General features: G+C 38.5%; 1 protein-coding gene across 10 annotated transcripts in view; it reads left to right on the forward strand.

Annotated features, from left to right (window-relative positions):
• KCNMA1 (potassium calcium-activated channel subfamily M alpha 1) overlaps nucleotides 1–15,360 on the forward strand; it is a 4,085,072-nt gene that overhangs the window by 530,633 nt on the left and 3,539,079 nt on the right. The window lies entirely within an intron of this gene.

The following is a 15,360-nucleotide window of genomic DNA, read 5'->3' on the forward strand; positions in this document are numbered from 1 at the left end:
TCCTGTATCTCAGCAAACTAAACCGGTACTTGAAATATTCAAAGTTCCAGATGATCACAGTTCAATCCGTTTTTGCCCCTACTGTAAAAGGATGATTGGATGAACTTGATAGATCTTTAGAATGCAATATTTCACTTCAAAATGAACAGGCTCTTGAAAATGCAATATTGGACTTCCAAGATGGCTGCACATTTTGTAAGAGCTTAATTTCAGCTCTCCCAGTGTGAAAACAGAAACTCAGAAGAGAGAACCAGTGAACTCATCTTTTTTTTTTTTGGGGGGGGGGGGGGTAAATTTCAGTAACTGGCTGGAAGTGCACTGCCTGGATGCCAGCAAAAAAGAAATTCAGAGAACCTGAAATAAAATCAACCACAAAAGGTGAGGAAAAATACTGACTGGGAAGAATTATGCAGCTGTTCAGCAAAAACCAATCCAAGCTCCAGCTTTGGTGCAAGACATGACTTCCAGTAACCTAGAGAAAAAAATTTACTCAGAGCGGATTAAAATAAACAAAACACTGATGGACTATATCAACTCAATTAACAAAAGGCTGGATAAAATGGAAGAAGCTTTAAACAGATGTTCAGATGAGGTGATAAAATTGCAAAAATCAGAGGTTGAAATGAAGAAAAGGGTGAATCAATATGAGACTGGCCAAGAAGATGTTTCAGAAAATACTAAAATTAGAGAACAGAACACACAGGGAAAACCTGAGAATCTGATGTCGTCAATCTTCACCCAATCCTTGACAGTGGGTTTGGTTCTGAACCTCGGAACTGACTCAGTCATATCTTTCAGCTCATGCTCTCCAAAGTCTCGAGCCAGGCACTAACCATAATGCTGCTCTCTGAAGTTACCTCAGATCTTGTTTGCCACTTTGCGGACTAGACACGTTAGTTTCCTTCTCTCGAGCCTTGGCTATAACAGTGAGTTATTTTCTAACTTTCTTGAACTTAGTTTTTTGCCTTTCAAAAAAAAATCCTTGTCTAATTCCTCTTTTGCTATCTACCCACTCCTCTTATCCCTAACTTAGCTGTTTATTCTTCCTTTTTCCCTCTCCTACCATTGGTAGAATTTAAGTACCATTGCTGGTACTTTTTTTCTATTTATTTCTTAATGTATTACCTTTCTAGGTACTCTGTTGTTGGTATCTCTTGTCTTTAATTATTTCAAGGGAAAAAAAAGAAAGAAAAAATCCTTTACTTTACTTTCCCCTTTTCTCTCTTGTCGCATGACTGTTTGACAGTTGCTTACAACCATTATAATGGCTGATCAATAAAAGCAACAACCTTCCCCTGCTAAATCTGTCAAAGGCACATCAGGGTTTAAAAGTTGCCAGAAATGTGAGTGCAAGATGCCTAATTCCAACGGGTACAATTTATGTGTATATTGCCTGAGAAAGATTCACTTGCAGGAAGATTGTTCAGTTTGTCACAGGTTTTCTACATGAACCCTGAATGAAAGAAAAAACAAATTAGTATTGAAAGGATTCCTTAAATCAGGATTTGACAAGGTTTTATCTGAGTCCAGGGTTGAAGCTAGCACTTCTTCCTCATCTTCTTCATCTGTTTCGAAGAAAAGGCCTTCTTTGGTTCCAAGGTCCTTGGAACCATCTAAGAAAATGCCTAAGTCATCCTCGGTAAAGAAGAGTTCCTTGTCGCTGGAGGATTTATCTGACCAGACCTAGGCTTCTTTCGGAACTGAAAACAGCTTCTTCTACACTGACAGATTCTTCAGTGCCAAAACTATTACAGCTGCCAAGGACTAAATACTCTCCTTCCACTGACCCCTTTAAAGACAGGCCACCAAGCCCGTTTTCAAAAGTGAGACCCCCTAAATCTCCTTCCTCATCTTCTGTTCATTCTACTAAGAGTCTTTCTGAGGCTGATATATTAGACTGGTGTATCAGCTTCTGACAGCCAGGGGACTCTCCTCAGTTCCTAGCCACACTGGCCTTGGAACCAGCCTAGCTATAACGTCTACATACCCTCCTCTTCCAACTCCTGTCAAGACCTTGGAGCCCTCGGTTCAGACTCTCCCAGCATTGACTGTCTCAGGTCCAGTAGCATCCTCTTCTCTGGTTCTGAGAGTTGTCTTGAGTTCCTCAAAGCTTTCAGCACCAGAGGTCTCCCAGGGTCATGATTCTCTGGTCAGGTCCGAAGGGCTTGGAGTGATTAATTTCCTTCAGAACTATCCATGTCCCTTGGTGCCTTCATCTTTGTAGGATCAACCCGGGCTTCTGTTCCAGAACCTGCCTCCTCGGTGCAAGGTGTGACCCCGGCTCCGAAGGAGTCTATTTCGGTTCTGGGCTCCCATCCCTCTATGGGTGGGGCCAGTCTTTTAGGATAATGGAGAAGGCATCATCCTTTGGGGACTCTCAGTCTTTGCCATACCTGTCGGGCTATATTTCTGCTTCCTACACGGCCTGAGCTGCCATCAGTTTCATTGCCGGGACAGAGGGTACAGAAGTCCCAGGTGACTCCCACTTTAGTGGTCTCCTCTTTGTATACTTCACTGGATCATCCCCCAGAGGAAGTCCCTGTGAAAAGAAAGTGCAAGAGGAAGCACCTGGATACTGATTTTGATGAGGTGGATGGTTCCCCCAGGTCACCCCCTGATGATGTTTCCTTCGGGGACATCCTAGAAATCCTGAAACAGAGGGGTGGCTGGTCCTCTATTCAACCTTCCTTGGAGGAATCAGTATACCTGGAGGATTATCATGCACAGCCCTGTACTTCTTGGAACCCTCCGCCCGCTGATGATCTTATTAAATTGATTGCTAAGTGGGAGTGGTATGCCATACAGCCAATCCTTAAAAGACCTGTAAGAATGAGCCACATTATTCCAAAGGGATTCCTATCACCAAAAAGGAACTCACTAAAGAGAGTCTGAGTATCCATCCTCCTAACAAGGAGTCTAGGCTGTTGGATAGATTTGGAAAGTGCATTTACCAGATTACAGAAAGATTTGATTAAAGAGTTTTCAAATACTCTCTCAGGAGCAGTAGCTGAAGGGGTGCATGACAAAGTTACCTCTCAGCTTGCAACCCTTGATGCTATCTCTGATTCATCCATGAGGCTCATTGTTCACACAGCTGAAGGGATGACTAGAGCAGCGGATTCAGGCAAAGTTATTAGAAGGCATTCCTGGATGCACTTATGTGACTTTGTGGAGCCACATAAAGTGTCATTTGTCAATGTTTCCTTTGATGGATCTACCCTTTTTTGGTCCCAAGGAAAAAGATACTCTAGCCAGATGTGAGAAAGATGGCAAGACCCTGTCTACCATAAGCATATGTTTCTTCACTCCTCAGAGACCATATTCTAGGAGCCAAAGAAGTGGAAGACTATGGTTTAAAAAATTCAAATGGCCTTTCCAAGACTGACGAGGCAAAGACTTCCCCCGGGGCAGAGGGGGAAGCAATGGAAGATGCCACCCTAGGGGCAGAAATGGACCACAAAAATCAGGGGTCCAGAGAATCTTTCTCTGGACCTTCCTATCAGCATCCCTGAATGGGGGGGCCCTGCCTTCCTGTGGAGGCAGCTGGGGGGCAATTATCCCTGCATCAACCTGGCTGGCAATTGATAACTTCGGACAAATGGGTGCAGGGAATAATATCCAGAGGTTACAAAATTCCACTTGTTATGACTTCAACACCCCAAAAAGACTCCCAGATGTTCTACCCAATCAAGGGGAAGCAGCAGTCTTAGAAATTCAAAAACTGCTTAACAAAAGAGTCATCTAAACAGTCCCACCAGACCAAACAGGATCCAGGGTTTACTCAAGATTCTTTTTAGTGCCCAAAAAAACAGGGGACTGGAGACCCATTTGGATCTCAGCCAGTTCAACAAGGCAGTCCACTAAACCAAATTCTGGATGGTCTTGGTTATATTAATACTTCCTTTCTTGGAAAAAAAATTCTGGATGTGCTCTATAGACCTCCAAGATGCTTATTACCACATAAAAATGAAAAACAGTTCCAGGAGGTTTCTGCACTTCAGGCTAGGTGTCAGTCATTTCCAGTTCAGAGCATTGCCCTTTGGTCTCACCACAACCCCAAGGGCATTCACCAAATACATGGCAGTGGTTGCAGCTCACCTCAGAATGCAAGATTTTTTGAGTCTTTCCATATCTCGATGATTGGCTCCTCACCGCTACCACCAGGCATCTCAAGCAAGAGTCTACACCATAAATCTTTGTACATCTGTAGGCATAATGATAAACTTTGAAAAGTCCAGCCTGCAGCCTTCTCAGGAACTGGATTTCTTCAGAGCTCATTTAGACACTGTTTTTGGTATTGCATCTCTCCCTCCAGAAAGAATTCAATGCATCAGATTCCAATTCAGACAAATTCTTAAAAACTACAGGGTTCCAGCAAAACTTGTTCTTCAAACATTAGGTTCATGAATGCACCAATCACTCTAGTTCCACTGGCAAAGTTTCATATGCGAATCCTGCAGTGGTTACTAGCTTTGCAATGGTCTCTGATACACCAGCCAATGTCTCATCTAATTTTGATCACCATCTATTGCAAACAGGATCTCAAATGGTGGCTACACTCTGATCCGATTCTCTTAGGTTGGCCATTTACTCTTCCTCAGCCCTAAGCCATAGTGACCACAGAGGCTTCCCAGATAGGTTTGGGGTGGGCATTATCTGGGAAGGACAGTCCAAAGCACATGGTCCCAGTTGCAGGCCAACTTGCACATCAATGTTCTGGAAATGAGGGTAGAAGAGGATAAAAAGGTAATAATGGCAGATATGTAGTACTAAGGGGCTACTGGCAAGGGAGGAGGATTACACTGGCATGTACTTATAGTCCACCTAAAACTGCTATAATGGAGGTCAGAAAAATTCTGGATGAAATAATCAGTTTTCAGGAGGGAATATTACTTATAGGTAGGGACTGGAATTTGATTTTGCAGCAGGGAAGATGTGTCTGGGGGGGGGGGGGTCCAGAATCAGAAATATAACAAAGAGGGTAGATTTTTGAAGAAGCTTATGAAAATATTTGGCATGGAAGATGTGACTTGAGTAATCAAGTAGTAAGAGCTCGGAGTGAATTTACATCTTATTCCCCAAGATACAAAAACTGGGCTAGGCTGTACAGAACTTACATTTCACAGGAACACATGCATTTAATTGAAAGTTTTGATATGCATCCAATAACTACTTCAGATCATGCCCCAATAATAACTAAAATAAAAATGCAGAGTAATGAAATGAAAATGAGGCACTAGCACTTTCCTGTCTTTCTGTTATCAAGAGAGGAATTAAAGGAATGGCTAGTGGAAATTATTTGGGAATTATCATAGAAGACAGAAATTTCTTCTGAAAATATAGCTAGGAAGTGGGATAAATTTAAAGTGGAGTTTTAAAAATAGGGTGGAAATAAAAGAAGGAGAGATATGGTTACAAAGCAACAAGAATTATTTAGAGCAACTGACAAATGTTAAAATTACTGCAGAATAGGGGGAATCTCACAAAACAAGAAGAGGAGCACTTGCAGAGTGCTAAGCAGAAAATAAAGGATTACCTCAGTAGTATGCATGAGTTTAGAAAGATTGCTGTTAAGCAACTGTTTTTGATAATAATACCAGAGCACAAAAACATTTAGTGTAACAACTCAGGCAACAGAAAGTAGAAACAGTTGTCCTCAAGCTTAGGGAGCCTATAACAAGAAAGATATCAAGAGATCCTGTAGAGATATTAGAAATATTTAGACATATTATGAAAGTCTGTACAAAGCAGATAAATATGGAGATCAAGAAAAGGTACAAATGGAAATGTTTATGGAAGAATTAAATATGCCAAGGTTAGAGGCAGATGACGATGAATTACTAGTAGTTAGGACAGAGGGTGTTGAGATGAAAATGGTTATGTATAATCAGTCTACAGGAAAGTACACAGGAATAGACAGTATTCCCTTTGAAGTTTGGAAGCTAGGCGGGAAAATGATAAAGCTCTGGAAGGTTTTGCTAAACAGTAATTTAAGAGGAGGAGAAGCACCAACTTCCTGGAATGATTATAAAGTGTTTATATTTATAATGGCTAAAATAACGGCAAAGGTGATGCCAGAACTGTTAGATATGGATCAATATGGTTTTGTGGAGGGGAGGCAAACATTTGACAGCATTAACAGAACATTGATGATCCAGAGGGAAGATGGATGTAAGAAATTACCACTGTTGCTGGTGGGTCTTGATGCAGAGAAAGCATTTTAAAGAGTAAGCTAGGAGTTTATGAGCAGGGCAATGGAAGCATTGTCATTCCCTAATAAAATTATAAGGTTGATTAGGGGGATATATGAGGAATTGGAGGCAAAATTTAAAGTGGGTGGGTTCCTCTCTGATAATTTCTGTTTGAGAAGAGGAACCAGGTAGGACTGTCTTCTTTCCCCTTTGTTATTTGCACTATATTTAGAGCCATTGACAAAATAAGAGACTAAGAAATTCAAGGATACAATTGGTATGGAAGTCAAGAAAAGCTGGCTCTGTTTGCAGATGATATTATTGTACACCTGATAAAAGCAGAAAAGGGCATTTCAGTATTGTGGAACATTTTGAGGCAGTTTCATATCTTTTTGGGATACAAAATTAATGAAGCTAAAGCAAAGGCAATAGTTGTAAATTATGTACCCACATACAAATTGGTTCAGCAATATCGATATTTATGGTGACATGATAAAATGAAATACTTAGGTGTATGGATTAAAATGATTCTGGTGTGGCAGCTAAGGATATGTGGGTAACAAAAGCTAATACAAAAACAGATAAATGTGTAGCTCTGTTATATGAATATGGATAGCAAGATACAAACAGTTAAAATATTGTTAGTCGCTTTAGTTTTATACATAGGTCAGGCATATTTTTATCAATGAGAGAAGAAGTTGTGGATAGCAATTAATAAAGAGCTGAAGGATTTTTCTTGGAGGGGAAGATGACAAGAGTCAAGGGGATAAGCAGGTTCTTCCAACTGAACAAGGCAGTTCGGTATTATCTGATTTGTAGTGGTATTTCAGAGCTACACAATTAAGGCTGCTATACATAGCACAAGCAGAAATCTATAATTCAAAGTGGAAATGGATGATGATAAAACTGAGAAAAGCTCAAGAAGCAAGGGGAGACTGGGATTTTGGATGCAGGTCCTTAAGGAGAATAACAATAACCATGCAGTAACAATAACCATGCAGAATATTATATTTATAACAGCAGAAAATATTGAGATTCTGCCAATATGGATGATTGCAAGTAAGAGATACAGACAATAGGAAAGAGGGGTCTGGAATTTATTGGTAGAAACTGGTAAAAGAAGCAAGGTATTGGGAGGAAATAATTAAAGAGGGAAAGGGGTACTTATGTAGTATCGCAACCAGATTTCCAGCGTTGCATAATTCGTCATGTTTGGCTGGAAATATTTAAGTTAACCTGAAAAGGGGCTTATAAAGTAGTGGTAATTACTCTGTCACATTGTGTGTGAGGCAGGAAGATGAATAATGGTCACATTTTGTATTTCTTGGGGATGTACTTTTCCAATGTAACTTACTTTGACATCTAATAAACCTGAGTGTCACTTCAGAGTCTTCCTTATCCAATGTCATGTTCATTGACTTTCTTAATGTCTGGCAACTTCTGATGATCTTTAGTCATGTAACTGTGAGTATTGGGTTGATCCTGTGTTTTACAGCTCACAGCATTTTACTATTGGAATGGCAATGCTTTTAAAGCCTTTCAGTGCACTTCATAAGATGTATGCAATTGCAAGTCATGCATCTTAGAAACTGTTGCTTTGATGACTTTATTAACATCTGTTGGACTCTACATAGTAAGGGATGTGTTAGGGACGTATTCTGCCTTTTTATTAGTTGGCAGTGAGATTCACTATTTTACATTTGTATTTGGATCATGTGATATTTTAATTTATGACATTTCTACTTGTACTTGTATTCAGTGAATGTGGTCTGTTTTGCTTACAGTAGTAATGTAGTAAATAACACTTTGTAACTGCAGTATCAATTTTATTTATTCACTTTTCTGCATACTTTCTTTTTGTGTAAACACTTCCGCTTACAAGCTGTATCCTAAAGATTTAGAAAAATGTAAAAAAATAAACAGGTCCTTCTTCACAGGGCTCAGAAGCAGCAGGAATGTTGATTGGATTTTTCAGTAAATTAGGTCAGGAAAGGACGCTACCCACGAAGAGGAAGTTTCCCATTATTCCTCTTCCAATGTCCTAAACAATGTGAGAGAATAGTAATTAAGACTTTACACAACCCTTTTCAGTGTTGTCGCCTCACAGTAAGACGCTGTCCGGTTCGATTCTCAGCTAGAGCGTCTTCTGTGTGGAGACATGCGTGAATGGGTGTACCTTTGTTGAAGGTTATGCGTCAGGCCTGGCAAGCCAGGAAGTAAAAATCAACTGCCAATCATTATCGGACCGGGAAAAGCCGAAAGACACAGGCAAACAACCCTTTTCAGGTTAACAGACATAGTTTCTGGAAAACATTACAAATTCTAACAAATTATGCTGTGCTGGAAATATGGTAGCAATAATACTTAAGTACTAGGAAAGGTAATAGAATGGGAAAAGGCCAAGAACTTATTTGGACTGCAGAATAAAGATTGCCTTTCCTATCAAGGATTGATATCAGAGTATAGGCAATGAGAAAGAAATAGAGGGATCCTAAGTGAAAGACCAGCACTGGTAGAGATTTTAGTAGAATCTAGAACAGAAGCTGCTATCAAAAAAGGAATCCCACTTGACTCTTGTTGTAGAGCATACAAAATATTGCCTGATAACTATAAGAATCAATCAGAGGAGGTTAGAAACATTGGGAAGAGAGACTAGATAATCAATTCACAAAGAAATAATGGTGGGATAGGTGTATGTGTAGCAAATATGCAACAAACTTTAGAAGATTTTGGATCTTTCCTTGGAAATGTTTACATAGGTATTTTTATACCCCAAGTAGACTCCAAAATTTTTCCTCAGGTATACAGTAAATGTTGGAGGTGTGATAGGGAAGAAAGAAGTAATTGGGAATATATTTTCTAGGAGTGTAATGTGCTAGCAGACTTTAAAGATTCCATGCAGACTGCTCTGTCAGAGATACTAGGTAAGTTGTTGTGTTGTTGTGTCTTTCAGCTTTTCCCGGTTAGGGGTCACCACAGCGGAACTCCGGTCCGCTAATGATTGGCAGTAGATTTTTACGTGTCGAGTTGCCAGCCCTGACGCACAACCTTCAACGAAGGTACACCCATTCATGCATGTCTCATTACAGAAGACGCTCTGGCTGAGAATCGAACAGGACACCGTCTTACTGTGAGGCGACAACGCTACCGCAGAACAACTACTGCAGTTAGAGATACTAGGTAAGTAAATGGGTGTAACTCAGGAAATTATTTTTTTGAGCCATGATACAGAATTGGACTTGCATAAAGATAGTAATGCCTTGCTGAGTCTAACTATGGTGGCTGCCAAAAAAGCAGTTACTAGAAAATGGAAATCACAGTCTAAACCAAGTTTACTAGAAGTAGTGAATATAGTAACAAAGATAAAACAAATGGAATAGGGATGTTTAGAAAAGAGTAAGAGCCAATTATATAGGAGAAAAATGGGAATTGTGGAAACAATACATGCATGAATGAGGTTTAAAAAGAAGGCAGGATTTGAATGAGCTATGTAATGTTTGACAGACAGTGACATTATTGATTATAAGTGATGTACAGTGTTTGCAACTACAATTATGTCAACATGGTTTGTGATGTATAATGTTTGCAACTAAAATTATGTCAATATGGTTTGTTTTCATTTATATAAATATATGATTGATTATACCATATGTCATAATTTAATAAGAATGTTTGTTGTTTAAAAAAATAAGTAAAAATATAATAAGGGAAATGGAGGTGGGAATTTTAGAAAGGGACAGGAGTAAACTACATAGGAATTACTGGAATTTGTGGGAACAATATGTGCAGAATAATGTTCAGGAGGAAAGATATGTCAGGGAAGAAAAGACTTGAGCCATCTATGTAGTGTTAAAATATAGATTGTTAAAACAAATTCAATGGTTGTACTATGTGTATAAATGAAAAAGTGTTGCAATGGTTTGTTTTCTCCTTAGTAATTGAATCTGTAACCATTTCACTATGCTATGTGTTACGTTAGTAAAGATGTCAAATACATAAATGAACTAGTCTACAGTTCTTTAACTTAAGCCATTTTTCCTTTTTCCACAAAAGGTTAAACTAACTTTATATATATTTCCATATTATTTAAACTTTCTCTCAACCACTTATTTTTAGCTCCCCTAAAACACAACTTTTGTTCTTTATGCATGGCTTTATAAATCCCATAACATTTTATAGGCAGAAACTACATCCTCCCTACAATGTCTTATTATAACCTCTAACTCCTTTTGCCACTTATTTATTCATCTCTTTTCTATTTTTCTCACCTATTTAAATACTTAAATATTCCACCTCCACGTCTTTACTTTATCATACATCTCTTTAACATACTGACATAATGCTTCCATTATGCCATCCTTATCATTTACAAAAACATTTTGTTCATACCTGCTGCTCTCATAACACTGTCCACTGCCTTTAACTTCTCAGAAAGATGATTTTCCCTCCTTTCCCTTAACTGCATATTTGTGTTTTCTTAACCAGTCTTTCATTTTCATTCTACTTAATTTGAAATGTTCTTATTCCTTCCTAAAATATCTGTTATCATTTCTTTCTACAGCCTGTTCAAATGTCTTCCATTTTTCCTTATGCATTACCTCTACTGCCTAATACTATTCACTTTCTGTCTTAATTATTTAGGTGTTTGTTTTTGTTAACCAGGGTGTTGGCTGGCCATTGGATCCTTTTTTGGCCCCAGCTTGGGGACACAGCCAGGCAAAATTACAGATTTGTATACAATTTTGAAAACATAGTGAGTAAAAAATGTTCACTTGCATATAGTGCTTACATAAAAAGAATACAACTGAGTGCAACTTTAAGGTAATCAACACGTCATAGTATTGTGTTGTAGAATAGATAAGTTAGGTGCAGGCAGTGTGAATTATATTTCTTAATGAAGTTGGTATTAATAGGCTATGGCACATATTACCAGATGAGGAAGAAAGAGAGGAAAGAAAAATATTTACACTATTGTCTTGTTTTGTTTATTATGTTTAAGCAATTCCTGAAATGAGAAATGGGTTTAGTTACCTGGAGGTTGTCTGTCAGTGGATATTTAAACTATTTGCCTGTGTAGCAAGAACATTTATATGTTTTCTTTACGTGATCAATATTGTTCTTTTCTGGTTTGTAATGTATAATTTGTAATATGTTTTGTGGTAATTGGTTCCAGTCTGACAGGACAATTTCACTAAAACTATTTTGCAAGACCAAGGTTGAAAGGTGAAAAAACAAGAGTAAAGGAATTATTTACCTGGTTGTGTGTGTGGGTAAGATGAGTGTTTGATTTGCAATTTGCATGTTAGAGAAGGACAGTAGTATTCATGCAAGATTTTTGTAGGGCAGGGTTGATAGGAGTATTATATATTGGCAGGGGTGGCTACACAAATCAGCCTTCTGAAGAGTGACAACAATGTTGTTCCTTTCTAGCAGACAAGTTATTGAGCTTGCAAACTGTATTGTCTGCAGACTATATCAGGACAGAGCATTAAAATCTGTAATTTGAAAAACCACTCCATCCACCAGGTACACACCCAAGTATTACAGCAAAGTCTTCTGACTGCTCATAGTGAACATATTTCAGGTTTCTTCTCAGTACTGAATTACAGAATGTGTAATCTTCTATTAAAAGATCCTTCATAACAGTTTAAAAAAAAAATGAGAACTATTTCTTACCACATATACACTAAAGGCCTTCAGATCAGAATAGGTAACACAACACCAGATCTGCAGAGAAGCAATGTATAATTGGCGATCAGTGACACAGCATAGTTTGTCACAGATTGGCAGTTTAGTTTCCAGGCCAAAGGAATACACTGGTGGGCAGGCTCAGAAGGCATTTATACTTAATGAATGTATGAATCTTCTCTTAAGAGGACAGTGTTTCAATGAATCAGATCCCTCTAGGGCCACATTAACAGCACACTTCTTTGCTTCATATACTGACTTCCATTGATTCTGGTCTCTTCTGCATCATCCAAAATAATGGACATTGAATACTTTGCCCTTCTCGTGGACTGAGGAACTGATGTATACTTTTCCACCATTCCCACTAATTTAGAAAATGTTTCTGAAACCATGGTGCCAGCCTGTCATAGACAACCTTTGCTCACCCTACCTTTTCAATTCAGTCTGACTGTACAACTTCTTTAGCAAGGAACTTGCTTTATCAAGAGCAGGGAAAAGTTCTAAATATGACTGAAATCTCCCATCCTCTGAGCCTGGATGACAGATTTGTAATTCTCAACAGCTGCATCTTCTCTCCCCACCTCTGAATTCTCAATGAGGTCAAAATTCCTGCTACAAGAAAAACAAAACAAAGCATGATTTTGAAAGTGCAAGACATTTTCATTATTTTCAGTTTGGGTATATTGAGTAAAAAGCAAAAGCTTAGGTACACAAAGATGCCCTGTTCAAAAAGCTGCTTTACTGCTTCAGTAATTTATTTAAACACACTTTAGCTTATTCCTCATTTAAGGTGCTGATAACTCTGTCTGAACCTCTGTTCTGTCTTAACCTTATATTTCCCATTAAACATCCCATTAAAAGCTTTTGGAAATGTGTCCTTCACCTATGATATTAAACAAAACTAATATTTCCACTTTGTTATTTAAATTTCATATTACAAAAACGGACATTTCCTCCCTCAGGCTAATAGAATTAATAGATTTGAAGTTCCTTTCATCAAAGGCATTTGCCTTGGTGGCAATTACTTCTGGAAAAAGGGTCTCAGAGCTAGAAGCAGTTTTTGCAATCTATTCTATTTTCCATGTGTGGCTCAACCTACTTTTTTTTCTTTTAATGTATGATGTCGTATGGATGCTTCTCTTACTCTGTCAGTTCAATTACCAGGGTTTTTCCCTGAAAACCAGGAGAAAATCACCTGCATATCTTGTGTTTATCAACTGTCTCTGACTTTCGTAGACTTCCTGGATTTGGGCTTTTTTTTTTTGTTAGTTTTTGTTTTCTTTTTTTCTTTTTTTTTTTGTTAGAGCCCTCTTAAAACCAAAGCTGTAGCAAGTGAATGTGGCACCCTGGCACCATACCCATTTGGCACCCCCTTCCACTGAATGTTAAAAAAACATGTTTGGCTGCACCATACAAGTTGTCAGTTAAGCAATTACATTTTTGATCACTTACAGGCAGCTTGTAAGCTGCTGTCTATCTGCGTCTTTTAAGGTTCTTTACCTTTAAAAATAGGACATTTTAACAGTTTAGAAAATAAATTGTAAAGTCTGGCTCAGAAAACAGGTAATCTGTGCTACAGAATCAAAATCTAAACAGTCAACAAAAACAAACACAGGAATACAAAACAGTAACTTGTTGCAAATAGAAAAATACAAAGCATAAGCTTTCAAGTCTGGCACTTCTTCAGGTGTTACCTGTTGTTTTTTATTCTAATAAAGTATCATTGCACATTCCTGTGCTTGGTTTTTGCTGATAGTTTATAAAATAGTAATTGTTTAACTGACAGCCTGTAAGCAGTCAAACCTTTTTTTAAAATGTTCAGTATCCTCTACAAGTTGGTGCCTGGGACTATTGCTGTGTTTGCTTCAGTCTTGCTACAGTACTGCCTAAAATGTCTCAATTTGGTATAGAACCATTGTAGTTATAGTAAGCAAGCAATGATAGGCATTACAGCTGACAGCCTTTTATTCTTAAAAAATGCATGTTGATGCACATCTTAATAATTTATCAACATTCTGACTGAACAGTACAAATATTTAAAAAACTTTCCTAATTTTAGCCAATGTCCTTGATTATTTTAACTTTGTCCACAGTAACAGGAAGAGCAGTAGGCACACTGGTGTCCACAGATAACTAAGATTCTTTGCCAGAAGGACATGTGCTCTGAGAAAATCCAATCAACTTTGTGTCATTCACAAGGAAAATGAAGGTCACATTGTTTTTAAACAGACTTCATTAAAGTGGCTAACCCATCATATTGCCTTTTGTTATAAGTTAACAAAACACTTTTGAGCATTCCAGAGGCACTTTTCACTAGAGCCACAGCTACATATGAACCATATTTAAAATGATTCTACTGAAGACCAAACAGTCTAGAGGTAGGACAGGGTTATATTTGCTAAGGGTGATCCTATAATATTCACCTCGAGTTCTGTGCTGCTTTGGATTATATCCAAATATTATGTTTTACTGCTACAGTAACCCTATTATAAATAAGACAGTATGTTAGTGTGAATATATCCATCTAACTTTAAACATTTGAAAGTGAGGTTCACTGTAGCAGCAAAGGTACCCATTGTACCCCTGCTTTTCATACCACTGAATATATTATTTATCAGGATCTACTTTAGTGTGCCAAAATTAAACGTATCACCAAATAATGTATTGCAGACAATTTCATCACTGTCTGCTAAAGCACAGCATATTTTATTGAATGTGGCATGAATTACTATGCCCTAATGAAGCCTCTGCCCCAAGACCCACCCGCACCACCACCACACATTCACAGTCACTAAACTTGCTGGAGGTCAAACCATCCTGGACAAAATGGTATAAGTTATTCCCTTTTCTGAGCTGGTGTAACCTTGGAGGAAGTATATTTGGAGAACAAGAGTGTGGGCCAGAGCTTCCTCTATTGGGAGGTGCTGGGATTACAGCCCACTGCAAAAATGCTAGGGAACAATATTTTAATGTTATCACCATGACTCAGTGGTATGATAGTACAGTATAATCAGGAAGTCAGGTTTTAATGACCTTCAGCATAGTCAAATATACCAATTTCATCATCATCATCAACCACCTTTTATTTTTCTATTATTTGGAGGCTAAGCTCTCTCAACTCAGTACTGGCGTAACCAGTCAGGAGGAGAAGGAAACCACACTCACTACAATTCCAGTCTCACATAGACCTACCACGACAACAAACCAAACACATAAACACACAAAAACATACTTGGAGGCTCTAAATAAAAATCTGCCTAAGCAGCAGAGACCTCCAAAGCAGACACCCAAGCAACCGCTACCCCAAAACAAAACACATGCAACACATAGCTCACAAAGCCAGTGTGCCGAACAGTCACAGCCCTTAAGGCTAAACAACACACCTGATACACTTGTAATAGGTGACTCTATCGTCAGGCACACTGCCGTCCCGCTCACCAGGCTGAACAAGGAGAAGGTCACGGTGAGCTGCCTGTTGGGC

This window comes from Protopterus annectens, chromosome 14.part0 (assembly GCF_019279795.1).
Source record: "Protopterus annectens isolate FY-2018-M chromosome 14.part0, PAN1.0, whole genome shotgun sequence".
Lineage (NCBI taxonomy): Eukaryota > Metazoa > Chordata > Ceratodontiformes > Protopteridae > Protopterus > Protopterus annectens.